Source organism: Chlorocebus sabaeus, chromosome 25 (assembly GCF_047675955.1).
Source record: "Chlorocebus sabaeus isolate Y175 chromosome 25, mChlSab1.0.hap1, whole genome shotgun sequence".
In the NCBI taxonomy this organism is placed as follows: domain Eukaryota; kingdom Metazoa; phylum Chordata; class Mammalia; order Primates; family Cercopithecidae; genus Chlorocebus; species Chlorocebus sabaeus.
This window is the reverse complement of record NC_132928.1, coordinates 29354643-29370512: the sequence shown is the minus strand read 5'-3', so window position 1 is coordinate 29370512 and position 15870 is coordinate 29354643. Positions and strand designations below refer to the sequence as shown.

General features: G+C 42.3%; 1 pseudogene; it reads left to right on the top strand.

Annotated features, from left to right (window-relative positions):
* The first annotated feature begins 14622 nt into the window (after positions 1 to 14622).
* LOC103230355 (cyclin-Q-like) lies at positions 14623 to 15643 on the top strand (annotated as a pseudogene).
* The last annotated feature ends 227 nt before the right edge of the window (positions 15644 to 15870 follow it).

Genomic DNA, 15870 nt, shown 5'->3' with positions numbered 1-15870 from the left:
GAGATGAAACATACACATTTTAAAACAAGCAAGCAGCTTAAATGACCTTGCTTGCATGAATAGTACATCCAGTACCTGGTATGGAATTAACATATCAGTGATTTCCAAATAGTCATCTACTAGTGCTTGAGGAAAAAAGGTTTATTCTATAAAGACAAAAATGTTTAACCCAGCACAATTAATTTGCTTTGTAAAGCTTTAAGAGTAAAATTCAATACAATCTCTGCCCTAAAAAAATCACAAATTCCAAATGGATAAATCAAATCAAGCATGACGCAAATGATAACTTCCTGCCTGCCCTTCATACTGCTGTGTCGAGACATTGTGTATAAGCAGGTGCTAGGGTGGGTGGATGCATGGTTTGCTCTTAGCACTAAGAGCCTGCAGCATCAGCTAAAGGTTGCAAGCAGCCCAGGTAACTGTGGGGCCAGTGAAACCGTATTAACACTTACGTCACCGTTTGAATTCCTGTGAACTTTCAGTGTAATGAATTTAGATGAGGGTGAATAATTCCAAGACTGAAATTTGCCTCCAAATTGGAAGTGATAGACAAATTCTGCCTCCTGAACCAAGAGAGAATAAAAAGAATCGGCAGGCAAATGGTCAATATCCTGAGGCAATGCAATTTGTCCGCAGCAGACAGGAGCAGCCTTGGGACAGGGAGGCCCAGAGGCTCAATCAGAAACCACTGTGTGGTCCTCGAGTCAAAAAGCCTGGTCACCCTGGGCTTTAATCCAACAGGGTGAGAATCAAACTGTGGAGAGAAAATCTAAATAAACGTTAGACTGATTTAAAAAATCAGACGTCTAAATCAATGATAAGCGATTTTTAATATGGAAAGATCCAGGCACTACTACATGCATTCTGTTTTCCCTTGTGTTGAGGTCACATTAAAATTCCAAATTGCATTTTGATTCTATGAAAATAAGGAGGATAATAATAAGAGTAGCAACAACCATTGTAATAACAACCATTGCTCCCATTTACCTAATATTTTAAACTCTTCTAATGGATTAATTTTATCAGTTAATTTGATTTATTCTGGAGAATAATCTAGAATAATCCAGGCAGGAGTGATTCCCCACCCATTTTACAGAGAAGAAAACTGGTACTCAGGAGGCTGAGGTAGGAGGATTACTTGAGCTCAGGAGTTCGAGACCAGCTTGGACCCTGTCTCTAAAAACAAACAAACAAGCAAGCAAATAAATAAATAATAAAAATTTAAAGTTGGGGTTTAAAGACAAGAAATTTGCACCAAATCCATCATGTTAATAGACTTTTTTTATTTCCCACTCTGTGTGACATTTAGTTCTTGAGAAATTATAGAGCAAATCTTCATTCCTTCTAAAGAAGTTTGTGCTTTTCAAGTATAAACATTTATACCACCAAAAGTACTGGCAAATTTTACTTCTGTATTCCCACAGGTGGCAATTCCTGCTTAGACTGATTGGCTTCCACACTCCTGAAAGCCATTTCCTTTATGAATCATAGCATAGTTGGCAATAGTAATAAACAATTTAGAATGCCATATGAAAACACAGCCGTCTGTGCTAAAAATCAGCATGGCAGAATTATGAGTCCAGCCTAATAGACAGGATGAGGGCAGTAGTAGATGGAGGGTGGCATGGCATGGGGCACTATTGATACAGACAGGAGACACGGAAATACTGGGTAGAAGAGGGCGGTTCCTCAGCAAAGGCCCCACCCTCAAGCCTGGAAACCCATGGCCCTAAATGGGAACAGGCATTCCTGTGTTGCACCCAGAAGTTGCCTTTTCTCCTGCCACATCCCCCTATCCTGTACCCACATAAACCCCAAACCCCAGGCTCCATGGGCAGACAAGCAGATGGGCAGATGAACAGAAGAGCAAAAGAGTGGCAAGACGGTGCAACTGAAAGGAGAGAAGAGAAGGAGCATCTGAACGTTGAGAGGAGTTCTGCTGGGGACAGTCAGAGAGGAAATCAGCCGCGGGCTGGCCAAATTTCAGGGGAAGAGTATCTTCCCATTCCATCTCCTTTCCAGCTCCCCATCCATCCCACTGAAAGCCACCTCCACCACTCAGTAAAACCCCTGCATTCACCATCCTTCAAGTCCATATGTGACCTGATTCTTTCTGGATGCTGGACAAGAACCCAGGTACCAAGAGGCCACTGAGTTGGTTACCACTTAAGCCATCTGTGGACAGCAGAGCTAAAAGAGCACTGGATCATGCCCACTAGGGCTTCAGGAGTCACAGGGATCCACCTCTAGACACTACTGTGGGGCCGGAGTCCAAAAAGCACTCTCCCCGGTTCCTGCACCTGCCCATCTGCATGCTCCCTCTCCTCTAAGGTGTTCGAGCGTGCACAGAAACTGAACAGTGAGCCACACCCCTGTTGCATGTCCTTCAAGGGGGGTCAGGGAACTCTCCATTTCACTATGTCCAGAGAAGAATCCCCTGAAGACAGGCCAGACCTCAGATAAGGCAGGCTGGACTTCAGTCCACCTGCAGGCATGAAGATGAAGTGGGGAGCCTGGACACACTTTTCTCTCCGTAGCCATTGTGATGGCTTGGAATGGAGGTTCCACTGCGACCCCTTTTCCTTCCCTAGCCTTCAGTTTTCACTGAGTTCACAGATACTGAGAACTGAGTTCACAGTGCACTAGGCTTTCTGGAACTGTTAATCCTTACCTGGCACACTCCCTGGGTCCTCAAACTTAGCAGAATGTTCTCCCCTCCCACTGGCCTTCACTGGAACCTTGAGGTCAAGAGTTCCACTTCCCCAGAGCCACCACTGTTCCTGTGTTGGTTAGTTTCATGTGTCAACTTGGCTAGGCTGTAGTGTCCAGGTACTTAGTAACATTGATCGAAGTGTTTCTGTGAAGGTATTTTGTAGATGTGGTAAACATCTACAATCAATTGACTTCATGTAAAGAAATTACCCTCAATCATGTGGGTGGGCCTTATCAAATCAGTTGGAAGGCCTTAACAGCAAAAATAGAGGTTTCCCAGGAAAATAAGAAATTCTGCCTCAAGACTGTCATATCAACTCCTGCCTGAGCTTGTTGGCCTACCCTACACATTTTGGATTTGCCAGCTCCAAGTGCATGAGCAATTCCTTAAAATAAATCTTTTGGGGTGTGTGTGCGTGTGCGCATGTGTGTGTGTGAGTGTCTGTTCCTCATAGTCACTTTCAGACCTTTACTTATTCATCCTTTTGCCAAGTCACAAAAGACATCAAGGACAAACACCTATTCCTCCAGGGCTAGTTCTTCACCCCTGCCATGCACCTGCTTGCAGAGGAGCTGCTGTCCTCTACCAGCTTCTCGGTCACTCCCCAGCTCTCAGGAAAAAAGACTCTGGCTCCTGGATCACAAGCTTCTGCAGCAGCACCAATGACCTACAGGTGTATTAGGTTGGTGCAAACATAATTGTGACTTTTGCCATTACTTTCAATGGCAAAAACTGCAATTATGTTTGCAGGCGCATGTTTTGTTCACCAGTCCTGGTCCAACACCAAATGCCTACTTGACTCCTTTCTTGAATGTTACCTTTTGAACACCTCAAATACAGTTTGTTCAGATTCAATGGGCATAGTCTGTCTTCCCTCTATTCCCAGTTCTTTTCAAGGGTTCCCAAGTTCAGCGTATGACACATCCACCTATCAAGCTATGAAAGCCCAAACATGGAAGCCTTTAAACTTCCTCTCCCTCATCCCCTTATTTCTGACTCATCACCAAATCTCATGGATTTGATTTCACAAATATCTCTCAAATAAAACTAAATGACTTCATCTCCCCACCAACAACCTAGTCTAGGCTACCATTCACTCTGACTTAGACTACTTCATTGGCCTCTCAAACTGGCGCCTTTGCTACATGGGTGCCCAAATAATCTTTTCAAAATGCAAGTCTGATTCTCTCTAATGAACATCCTTAATGGATTTTGCTGACAGAATAAAGTGAAAAATCCTTGCCTGTGGGTGTGGCCCTGCCTCCCCTTCCAGCTTGATTCACATCCTGCCCTCCCTCCACTCACTCCGCTTCAACACACTGGCATCTCTCAGTCCCTCGAGATTATCATGTGCTCCACTCTACGTGGACTTCTCAGACTCCCCTCTTTGCCTGTGTAAATCCTATTCATCCTATAGGCGTGCTAGTTCACATCCTCTAGGAAGTAGAGGCCAAGATGGATTTAGAAGTACAGGAGAATTAACAGGGAAAACTTCTGTTAAGGATGAAGGAGAGGGAGCTGGCATAAACCAAGAGAGCCTTTGAGCATGATGAAGGTCTGATGCTTGGGAAAGGAAAGAAGGGAGGAAGGACGGCTGGATACAAAGAGCAGCAAACTGCTATGAGAAAGTCTCAGCCAGGTTGATGGCTATGAGTATCCGTGTGACCTTGGCGTAAATGTTGTGCTGGATGCCAAAGGTACAGGAGCTGGAGGCTGCCGGCCAACTCACTTCCTTCATCAGGTTCTCTCATGTGGCACCTCCATGCCTGCCACAAGACCTAAGCTCAAATTCTGTGTCTATTTGAAAAAAAATGTTTTCCCGTGTTTAAAGTTGATTCCTTAGATTACACCAAGATGTAGAAACATTTTAAAGATTCTTAATACATATGATCAAAATTCTCAATCACTGACAAAAGACTAAATTACTTTGTTCTGTAGCCTAGTCTGGAGTGCAGTGATGCAATCTTAGCTCACTGCAACCTCCATCTCCCAGGTTCAAGAAATTCTCTTGCCTCAGCACCCCAAGTAGCTGGGACTACAGGCATCTGCCACCACACCCAGCCAATTTTTGTATTTTTAGTAGAGATGGGGTTTCACCATATTGGCCAGACTAGTCTTGAATTCTTAACCTCAGGTGATCTGCCCGCCTCGGCTTCCCAAAGTGCTGGGAATATAGGCGTGAACCACGGCACCCAGCCACTGTGCTACGTTTAAAATGACAGTTAAAAGGAAGGGTGGGCTCACATGTGTTGGGATGGCTATTATCAAAAAGACAACAGGTAACAAGTGTTGGCAAGGGTGTGGAGAAAAGGGACCCTTGCATGGGGTTGGTGGGAATGTAGACTAGTGTGGTCATTGGTAGAGATGGTGGAAAATGGTATGGACTCCTAAAGAAAGTACAAATAGAAAGTACCATATGACCCAGCAACCCTACTTCAGGGCGTATTCCCAAAGGAAACGAAATCACCACCATGTCAAGGTACCTGCACTTCCATGTTCATTGCAACTATATTCACAGAAGCCAAAATATGGAAACAGGTGAAATGTCCATCAATGGATGAATGAATAAGTAACTGTGGGGTATGTGTGTAATATGTCTGTATATTTATGTAATATATATATTAAATATCTATGATGGAATATTATTCAGCCTTTAAAAAGGAGATCCTGCCATTTGCCAAGTGTGTGAACTTGGAAAACATTATGCTAAGTGAAATAAACCAGACACAGAAGGAAAAATACTGCATAATCTCACTTATATGTGAAATCATTTTTTAAATGTTAAGTACGCAAAAACAGATAATAAAACAGTGGTTAACTGGGGTGACGGGGAGGGAGAGGGAGGAAATGGGGGAAATGTAGGTTAAAGGATACAAAACAGTACAGTGTAGGATATGTAGGTCTAGAAATCTAATGTACAACATGAGGACTATGGATGATAACATTGTATTGTATTAAAAGTTTACTAAATGAATATATTGTATCTGCTCTTGTCACAAAAAAATAGGTAACCGTGAGATGACGGATATGCTAATTTGCTCCACTACAGTAGCCATTTTACTATCTTCCTGTATCTTATAACATTATATTGTATAACTTAAATGTACACAATAAAATTTTATCTTCATTTTAAAAATGTAATAACATTTCTAAATGAACGGTTGGAGAGGGGATTTTGGAATTAAGTTGAGAAAAAAATTCAGATTATATCCCATTTTCTAAATATTCTAAAAAAAAATCTCAGTTTTATAGAAAGATGATAATTATAAATATGTGTGCTTGCTGTTAAGCAGAACTCTTAACCCTTTCATTCAGTTTGCCTTGTAACTAACACACTTCAAACTACAGATTGAGGTTTACTTAAGATATGATCCTCCTGCCTTTTCTAACAACTCTTACTTTAAGTCTCCGAAAAGGAAATGAAATCAAAGGTGAAATCAAAGGTGAAGGGGTAAATATAATGTAGTTCCTGCCCCTGAGGAACTCAGAGCTTAGCCAGAGAAAAAGACATGTAAATAGCTAACCATACACCACAACATGAGGTGCATTATTATAAGGTAAATAAAGAGCTAATGGAACATGGATGAAAGAGGAATTCATTCAGCCAACACAGAGAGGGAGAAGAAGAGGAAACAAAAAGATTCACGGAAACAACATGCAAGCTGGAATTTGAAGAATGAAAAGTTCACCAAGCAGAAGGCATCGCCAACCCAGAAATCAGTGTGCACAAATGCATAGAGGAATGACAAGGGTGAAAAACCACAAGGGAGTGGGGGAGGCGAGGTTGGAAAGGTAACTAAAGACCCGGAAAGTTTTGCCTTGATATGCTAACAAATGTGCATTCTCCTCTACAAGCAACATGAGTCTTTAAAGATTTTGAGTAGGGAAGGGACATGTTGAGAGCTGTGTTTTAGAAAGATCATGCTGGCAGCAGTATGGAGGATGGAATGAAGTGGGCTGAGACTAGAGGCAGAGAGGCCAGTTAAGCTATTGCTATTGCAGTAGTCAAGGTCAAGAAGAGTTAAGAGGATTGAATTAAACTAGAGAGCAGTGATCACTGGAAAACATAAAAACAGATTCAAGAAACCTTTTGTATATGAGGTTGGGTCTTAAGAATCCACAGAAAGCATAACTCCGGTCTTTAGATTCAGTGGCCAAATCTGTAAATGGACTGGCTGCACACAGCCAGTGTTTCTGGAAACAAGGCCTTGAGAATCTTTTTCCAGAGATATGGTGGAAGCATTTTACAGCTTGTCATTTGCTAGTTCAGACCCTAAGGCCTTAAAGAGTTAATGACATCTTCCTGGTTGACACCAGTATAATCTCAAATCTCACAATGGTTCATTAAACATTGGGTTTATAGTATGAAATCTTTTTAATGGCTTGAGATAATATTTCATGCCATTTTTATGAGCAGAAATTTGGCTGAGGGGTGTTATGATAGGGAGAGTAAGAGATAGACATGATCATTCCAGAAAGTGGACCGTCTGGTGCTTAACGCAGGGCCAGCAAGTTAACACGCTCTCTTTTTGCTCAAATAATATTTCTTTCTCATTTAGGTAAGTAATTGGGATTTAGTTGCTTCACTACTTTCAAGAAGAACAAAATGATCTATTTATTCCAAAAAAAGGATCTGAAAATGAAATTATAGCCCAGAACCAAGTGTGAATGTAGATTTCAGTTAAACATGACCAGTTATTGGGTTCGCTGGGGTCAAGTGAATTGGATGGGTGGCATGGACACGCTGTAAGAGGCAGTCTCTTAGAAAGTTCAACAAAAATCAAAGATCTGGACTGAAGGTTTTGGTATATTGTCCACCATTGGCTTTGAGAGGCTTTTTATGGATAATTGAGAGACATGTGCCATTTTACCACACACTCATATTTGTGATGGCCTGACAGACACCTCTTCTCTGGATGTGTCACTGACCTCTCAAAGACAACACCTTATCCTATTACACCAGGGGTCAACTCTTCCTCCAACCTCCCCACGGCGATTGCTGGCCTGTCATTTGTTGCCCTCGCCCATCTTGGATTTTGCCCTTCCCCATCATACATACGAGTCCGTTACCCAGTTCTGTGAATTCTTCCTTGTCTGTGACTCATTTGTCTTCCTACTGTCTCTACCTAGTTTTTATTCCTGATTCCTCTCCCCTAGACAATAGTTCTCTGGCAAGTTCTTAACCCTTGAATCTCGTCACATTCCTATCCACTGGGCATTCTACCACAAATTAACCTTAAATTATTTTCTAATTCTTTAATTTTTATACAAAGAGCAGAGCTTTAGAAAGTTCAAAAATAGTCTTATGTTTCATCTTTACTACCAAATAAATTCTAGACCCCTAACTTGGATAGTTTAAAGCCCTACAAATGTGGCTCCATGCTTTGTAGGGCATTAAACTAACCAAGTCAGTGGTCTAGAATTTATGGCCCTTCATCCTAAATGCCAGCCCAAATTGCACCACTCCTTCTGAGTCAGACCTTACAATCCTTCTGTGTCCATGGTCCTGTGCAAACTAATCATCTGCCAAAAATATCTCTGCCCTCCCCACCCCTCAAAATCCGTGGTCTATTTCCATCATGTTACATTGAGTAAAAAAACCCAAAAAACAAAAATGAATATGTCAGTACAACGGTAGAATCCTGTTTCTTCTTTCTTGCTTTTTCCATCTATCTACCTATCAATCAATCTGAAATAAAGAAAACTGGATTTTAAAAGATATACACCAAGTTGTTAAAAGGAGATTTCTCTTGGTGGCACAATTCTGAGTGTCTTTTTTCATTTTATTATCTAATTCTCTAATTTTTATACAAAGAACACATTTACATTTATAGTAAGAAAAATTCTTTCTTGTTTTGGACAAAGTGTAGTAAAAAGAAAAAGTGTTAAAAAGTTAAAAAAAAAAAAAAGAAAAATTTGTATTGTTTTTAAACAACTACAATTTAAATGGAAAAAAAAGCATGTCCATCCTTCAAAGCTCTACCCACATGTACAGCTCCTTTGCTAAACCTTTCTGTTTTTCTGAGATGGAGTTTCACTCTTGTTGCCCAGGCTGGAGTACAATGGCATGGTCTTGGATGACTGCAACCTCCACCACCCAGGTTCAAGCGATTCTCCTGCCTTAGCCTCCCAAGTAGCTGGGATTACAAGCATGTGCCACCTCACCCGCCTAGTTTTTGTATTTTTTAATAGAGATGGGGTTTCACCATGTTGGCCAGGCTGCTCTCAAACTCCTGACCTCAGGTGATCTGCCCGCCTCAGCTTCCCAAAGTGCTGGGATCACAGGCACCGCGCCCAGCCTAAACCTTTCTTGATGATTAAAGATGTGCTTAAATTCCCTTTCCTTCAACCTCCTTAATAGCTTTACACACACGCAAGTAGTGACTGTAATGTTGTTAAGACCACAGGCTTTGAAATCAGACACACACCATGTAAAATCACTTTTACTGTTGTTAAGGACTGAATTATGTCACCCCAAGGCTCGTATGTTGAAGCCCTAACCTCCAAAACCCCCAAATATGACTATATTTGGAGCTAGGGGCTTTACAGAGATAGTTCAGGTTAAATAAGGTCATTTGGCGGGCCCTAGTTCACTCTGACTGGTGTTCTTATAAGAAGAAATTTGAACACATGAAAGACATGAGGGATGTGCACGCACAAAGGGATGACCATGTGAAGCAGCAGCAAGAAGGCGGCCATCTGCAATCCAAAGAGAGAGGCCTCAGAAGGAAACCAACCCTGTCAGCACCTTGAGTAAGCATTGTCTTAGGCCAAAACATTCTGCATTCCCACAACTCCCGGGTCAGCTCTGTGCTGCTCTACCCCAGTCAAAAGCAGCACCCTGGGACAGTGGTGTGCACCCCCTTGCTCCATCCTCCCTGAGCCTCTGTGTTAGAAAACAGTTCTCCCCAAACACATAGTTAACATAACCCATTTTTTGCTATTATTTTCACAGAAAGTTAACTTCCGAGAGCCGGAACATTTTCATGAGTAATCTAATAAGCCAGTTCCAAACTGCATTTACCTGAAATTGAAAGTACAATCCAATTTATTTAAACACAATTTCTTATGATGGACTTGAAGAGAAGGCCAGTAAAATAGGGCTGGAAGAATTTCCCTTGGATCCATTATGCTTCCCTTTGCCTACCCAGAAGTCAGGAACTTTTGCGTAGTAAGGACAGAATGTTCAGCATTCTAATAATTAACTGAACATAACCTGCAAATGAAAAAGCGGGGGAAATTTTCTTAAAACTCTCTCGGAAAACAAAAATAGTGCACTTAGGTCCTTCAAAACAGATTCACAGCTGAACTGCAGTTAGCTGCATATACTTGGCTGAAAAAGAAAAAAAATAAAGACCATGTACTAAAGCATTTTCTATTAATTACAGTGTTTAGAAGATACATATCCCCTATTTTGATATTTAAACCTATTTTTCATTTTTATTAATGTATTTGGGTTTTTTTTTTGGTTTCCTAACATGGATGATGTGGCAACATGTAGCTTAACTCTTAAATTGCCAAGTTATTTTTGTTTCTCTTGATTCTTCTCTTCAAAATCTTATGTCTTTTCCATCATTTGGAAAGTTCTATCAAACTATAACTTTATAGTTGAGCCTGGTGCAGTGGCTTACACCTATAATCCCAACACATTGGGAGGCCAAGGTGGGAGGATTGCTTGAGTCCTGGAGTTTGAGACCAGTCTGAGTAACACAGTGAGACCCTGTCTCTAAAAAATATACAAAAATTAGCCAGGCATGGTGGTACATGCCTGTAGTCCCAGCTATTCCGGGGGCTGAGGTGGGAGGATCGCTTGAGCCCAAAAAAGTCTAGGTTGCAGTGAGCTGTGACGGCACCACTGTACTCCACCCTGGGAGAGAGAGATCCTGTCTCAAAACAACAACAACAAGAAGAAGAAAAAACATTTAGATATTCTTTAAATATTTTCTTAAAAACTAAATTTTGAGAAGACATGGATGTATCCAAATTATAAGCATAATAAAGTCTTAGTGTTTCCATAAGGAAAAAAAGCCAAGGTGATAGTGCAGAGACAGTGAAGGCTGGGACCCCTGCACTTAGGGCTCCCTGGATTAAAGCCTGTGACAGAGCAATTCTCATCTTCAAAGTTCCCTCATGACTAGTGTGGATTTTAGTAATTGTTTAAGGGCCCCGTAAGGAGTGTCAGAAAGATAAAACCCTAATTCCAAGACTGAAATTAAATGGGTATCATTTCATGAGGAATTTGAAAAAGCTCTTTGTAAGTATGAGAATGTAATACGGAGGTACTGAATTTCTTCCCTGTGACTGTTTCATTATATTAAACAATCCATAAAAACGGTAAGTAATGGCAGAGATGAGACTACTGATTTTTCTTGCTTGATTTGTCCTGAGTTCGCGTTGACTGAGCCTAAGAAACTCCCGTTCCCTGAACTGGGCACCGCCAGTAAAATGGAAAGTTTTACTGCAGCCGTTGAAGAGGAGTTTAACACGTGGCACAGACGTCCAGTCTCCGGGACTGCTGAACTGTAATAAACTACACCATTAAGTGAAACATTGGATGAGAAGCTGGCTCATTGGGTCAGGGGTTACAGTTATAAGTAGCTCCTTGGGATGCTAATAGATTAAGATGAGTGGTTTAAATTTCCAAGACAGACCTCTCGCTTTAGTAAACAGCAGAGTAAAAGACTTACATAATACCTCAGGCAGTGCACATTCTGGTATTGGCCCAGCCTCTAATTGTGTGACCTTGGACAGCTACCTTTGCTTCCCTAGACACCCCAGTTTTTTCATCTGAAAATGAGAATGTATCATGGGATCATCTCAAGTGTATCTAGAGCTCTACTGTTCTGGGATTCAACCACTGGTAAATCTACAAATATATTTCATGACCAGGATTAAATGAACTCTAATGGGCAAAATGCATGATTTAGTCATCCAAATGCTAATATTGTAATGTGGAGAAAGAACAGATTTTAAGTTCACCAAAAATGAAATCAAAACAGACTAGACATATTAAAAGGAGCTCTACTTCATTTGTAACTTCAAAATGCAAATAAAAACAATGAAATACCATTTTCACCTATCAAATTAGCAACAATGTAAAGTTTAAAGATATCCAGTGGTGATTGAGTGTGGGGAAATTGGTACTTTTAATGCTATTTGTATGAACGGAAATTGGTGGTCTTCTCAAAGGTCAACTTGTTAATATGTGTCCCAAGTTAAAACACAGTCACACATAACAACTAAGATATGTCTGAGAGATACATCCTTGTGTGATTTCCTCATTGTGTGAACGTCATAGTGTACTTAAGCCTAAATGATACAGCTTACTGTATATTATATACATATAGGCTGTATTGTATAACCTATTCCTCTTAGGCTACAGACCTGTGCAGCATGTTACTGCACTAATATTGCAGGCAATTATTTGTGTATCTAAAAATAGAAAACATACAATAAAAAATACAGTGTAAAAGATTAAAAATGGAGACCGGGCGCGGTGGCTCACGCCTGTAATCCCAGCACTTTGGGAGGCCAAGGTGGGTGGATCACCTGAGGTCAGGAGTTCAAGACTAGTCTGGCCAACATGGTGAAAACCTGTCTCTACCAAAAATACAAAAAAAAAATTAGCTGAGCATGGTGGCAGGTGCCTGTAATCCCAGCTACTCGGGAGGCTGAGGCAGAAGAATCGCTTGAATCCACGAGGCGGAGGTTGCAGTGAGCCAAGATCGTGCCACTGCACTCCAGCCTGGGTGACAGAGTGAGACTCCATCTAAATTAAAAAAAAAAAAAAAAAAAAAAAAAATTAAAAATGGTATATCTGTATAGTATAGGGCACTTACCAGGAGTGGAGCTTTCAGGACTAGAAGTTGCTCTGGGTGAGTCAATGAGTGAGTAGTGAGTGAATGTGAAGGTCTAGGACATTACTGTACACTGCTGTACGTTTTATAAACACTGTATACTTAGGTTACACTAAATTTTTTAAATGTTCTTTCTTCAACAATAAATTAACCTTAGCTTACTATCTATATTTATAAATTTTACTTTTTTCAAACATTTGACTTTGTAATGACACTTAGCTTAAAACACACATTATACAGCTATACGAAAATATTTTCTTTCACTGTATCTTTATCCTATATACTTTTTTCTGTTTTTAGAAATTTTAATTACTTTTTACTTTTTAAACTTTTTGTTGTTTTGTTTTTTTGTTTTGTTTTAGCTACAGGGTCTGCTCTGTCAACCAGGCTGGAATGCAAATGGCACAATCAAGGCTCACTGTAACCTCAACCTCCAAGGCTCAAGCAATCCGCTCACCTCAGCCTCCCAAGTAGCTGGGACTACAGTCATGAGCCACCATGCCTGCTTGATTTTTTAAAACAAAATTTGTAAAGACAGAGTCTCACTTTGTTGCCCAGGCTGGTCTTGAGCTGCTGTCCTCAAGTGACCCTCCTGCCTCGGCCTCCAGAAGTGCTGGGATTACAGGTGTGAGCCATCATGCCTGGCCAAATTTTTTGTTTAAAAATGAATACACCAACACACACATTAGCCTATGCCTACACGGGGTGAGGATCATCAATATCACCGTCTTCCACCTTTAAATATTATCCTACTAGATGAATTTCAGTGGGCAGGAACACACATGGAGCTGTTGTCTCCTATGATAACAATGTCTTCTTCTGGATGCCTCCTGAAGGACCAATCTGAGGTTGTTCTTAAGGAGGAATCACTCTTTTCAGAAAGATGCTCATGGTGGTTTGTTTATTTTTTCATATTAGATTTGTGTGAGTCTATCATGGGCTATGGCATTACGAAGGCTGTGACTTCACCTAGCGATAGGAATATTTTTAGCTCCATTATAATCTTGTGGGATCACCATTGTATATGAGGATTGTCATTGACCAAAAAACATTGTTATGCAGCGCATGACGGCAACATATCCTTGAACACACAATTTCACTTCTGGGAATTTAGCTTAGGGATATACTTGCAAAAACACACTAAGCTGTGTGCACCTTCCTGTACATTTTCAAAGAGAAATTGTCTACAACTTTATATCATTTTGGTCATGTTAAAGACTTGGGACTGGTGGTTATATTCCTGTATACATAGCTTAGTGTGTTTTTGCAAGTATATCCATAAACTAAATTGACAGGACAGAATTGTTTGAAAAACAACCATGAATATAACATAAATGTTCATTAACAGAAAAATAGTTAAATAAATTATAGTACATCCATTTTATGAATTTTTTTTTTTTTTAACAGTGTCTAGCTCTGTTACACCCAGGCTAGAGTGCAGTAGCGCGATCTCGGCTCATTGCAACCTCTGCCTCCCAAATTCAAGGGATTTTTGTGTCTCAGCCTCCTGAGTAGCTGGGATTACAGCATGCACCGCCACGTAGTGCAGGGGCGCGATCTCAGCTCACTGCAAGCTCCGCCTCCCGGGTTCACGCCATTCTCCCGCCTCAGCCACCCGAGTAGCTGGGACTATAGGCGCCCGCCACCATCCCCGGCTAATTTTTCGTATTTTTAGTAGAGACAGGGTTTCACCATGTTAGCCAGGATGGTCTAGATCTTCTGACCTCGTGATCTGCCCGCCTCGGCCTCCCAAAGTGCTGGGATTCGAGGCGTGAGCCACCGCGCCCAGCCTAATTTTTGTATTTTTAATAGAGACAGGGTTTCTCCATGCTGGCCAAGCTGGTCTCAAATTCCTGGCCTCAAGTGATCCTCCCGCATCGGCCTCCCAGAGTGCTGGGATTACAGGCGTGAGCCACTGTGCCTGGCCCATTTTATGGGATATTATGCAGCTGCTTGTTTTTTGTTTGCTTGTTTTTAAACTTTGTGTGCTGATAGGGAAAGATGCCAAGAATATTATTAAGTGAAAACTTATGTTGGAGAGCAATATGCATAATATGATACAACTTGTTAAAAAAAAAAAAAAAAAAAGAAAGAAAGAAAAGAAAAAAAGAAAAGGAAACAAAGAAAGAACGGAAGAAAAAGGCCAGTCTGCGCAGCTGACTGCCTCTCCCGCCGCAGCCGCGGGGCCTCATGGAAGGCGGGGAGGACCACAGAGCGGGCGCCACAGTGCAGGGCCCCGAGGGGCGGCCGGCGCCGGAAGCCAGGGTGCACTTCCGCGTGGCGAGGTTCATCATGGAGGCAGGTATCAAGCTAGGGATGCGGTCCATTCCCATTGCCACTGCTTGCACCATTTACCGTTAAGTTTTTCTGCGAGACCAATCTGGACGCCTATGACCCTTACCTGATTGCCATGTCTTCCATTTACTTGGCCGGCAAAGTGGAAGAGCAGCGCCTGCGGACTCGTGATATCATCAATGTGTCCAACAGGTACTTCAACCCCAGCGGTGAGCCCCTGGAATTGGACTCCCGCTTCTGGGAGCTCCGGGACAGCATTGTGCAGTGTGAGCTTCTCATACTGAGAAGTATGCGCTTCCAGGTCTTCCAGCATCCACACAAGTACCTGCTCCACTACCTGGTTTCCCTCAGGAATTGGCTGAACCACCACAGCTGGCAGCGGACCCCCGTTGCCGTCACTGTCTGGGCCCTGCTGCAGGACAGCTACCACCGGGGGCTGTGCCTCCGCTTCCAGGCCCAGCACATTGCCGTGGCGGTGCTCTACCTGGCCCTGCAGGCCTGTGGAGTCGAGGTGCCTGCCGAGGTCGAGGCTGAGAAGCCGTGGTGGCAGGTGTTTAGTGACGACCTTACCAGGCCAATCATTGATAATATTGTGTCTGATCTCATTCAGATTTATACTGTAGACACAGAGATTCCCCTAAGGCCCTGGCCAGGCCTGCCCAAAGAGAAGCCCAGGATGGTCAGCTGCCTGGGGACACGGCCACCACATCGCCATGATGGCTGGTCCCCAGAGGACCAGCTGGGAGGACTGATTGTGCTGCTGGAGAAGGGCTGGTGAAGGCGATGACATGCGGCCGCTTTGACCATCCTAGCAGTCGCGGTCTAGATGATAATGGGAGCTGCGCCTCCAGCGGGCAGGCCGGGAGCACACTGGGTGCAGCTGACCCAAGGCAGCCACATCTGCCTTTGTTCTTTGAGAGGACTCTGAATACAATAGAGGCATGATGCCAATAAAAGGAAAATCATGACATCGACGACACTGAATCCCTAGGAATTTTTTAAAGC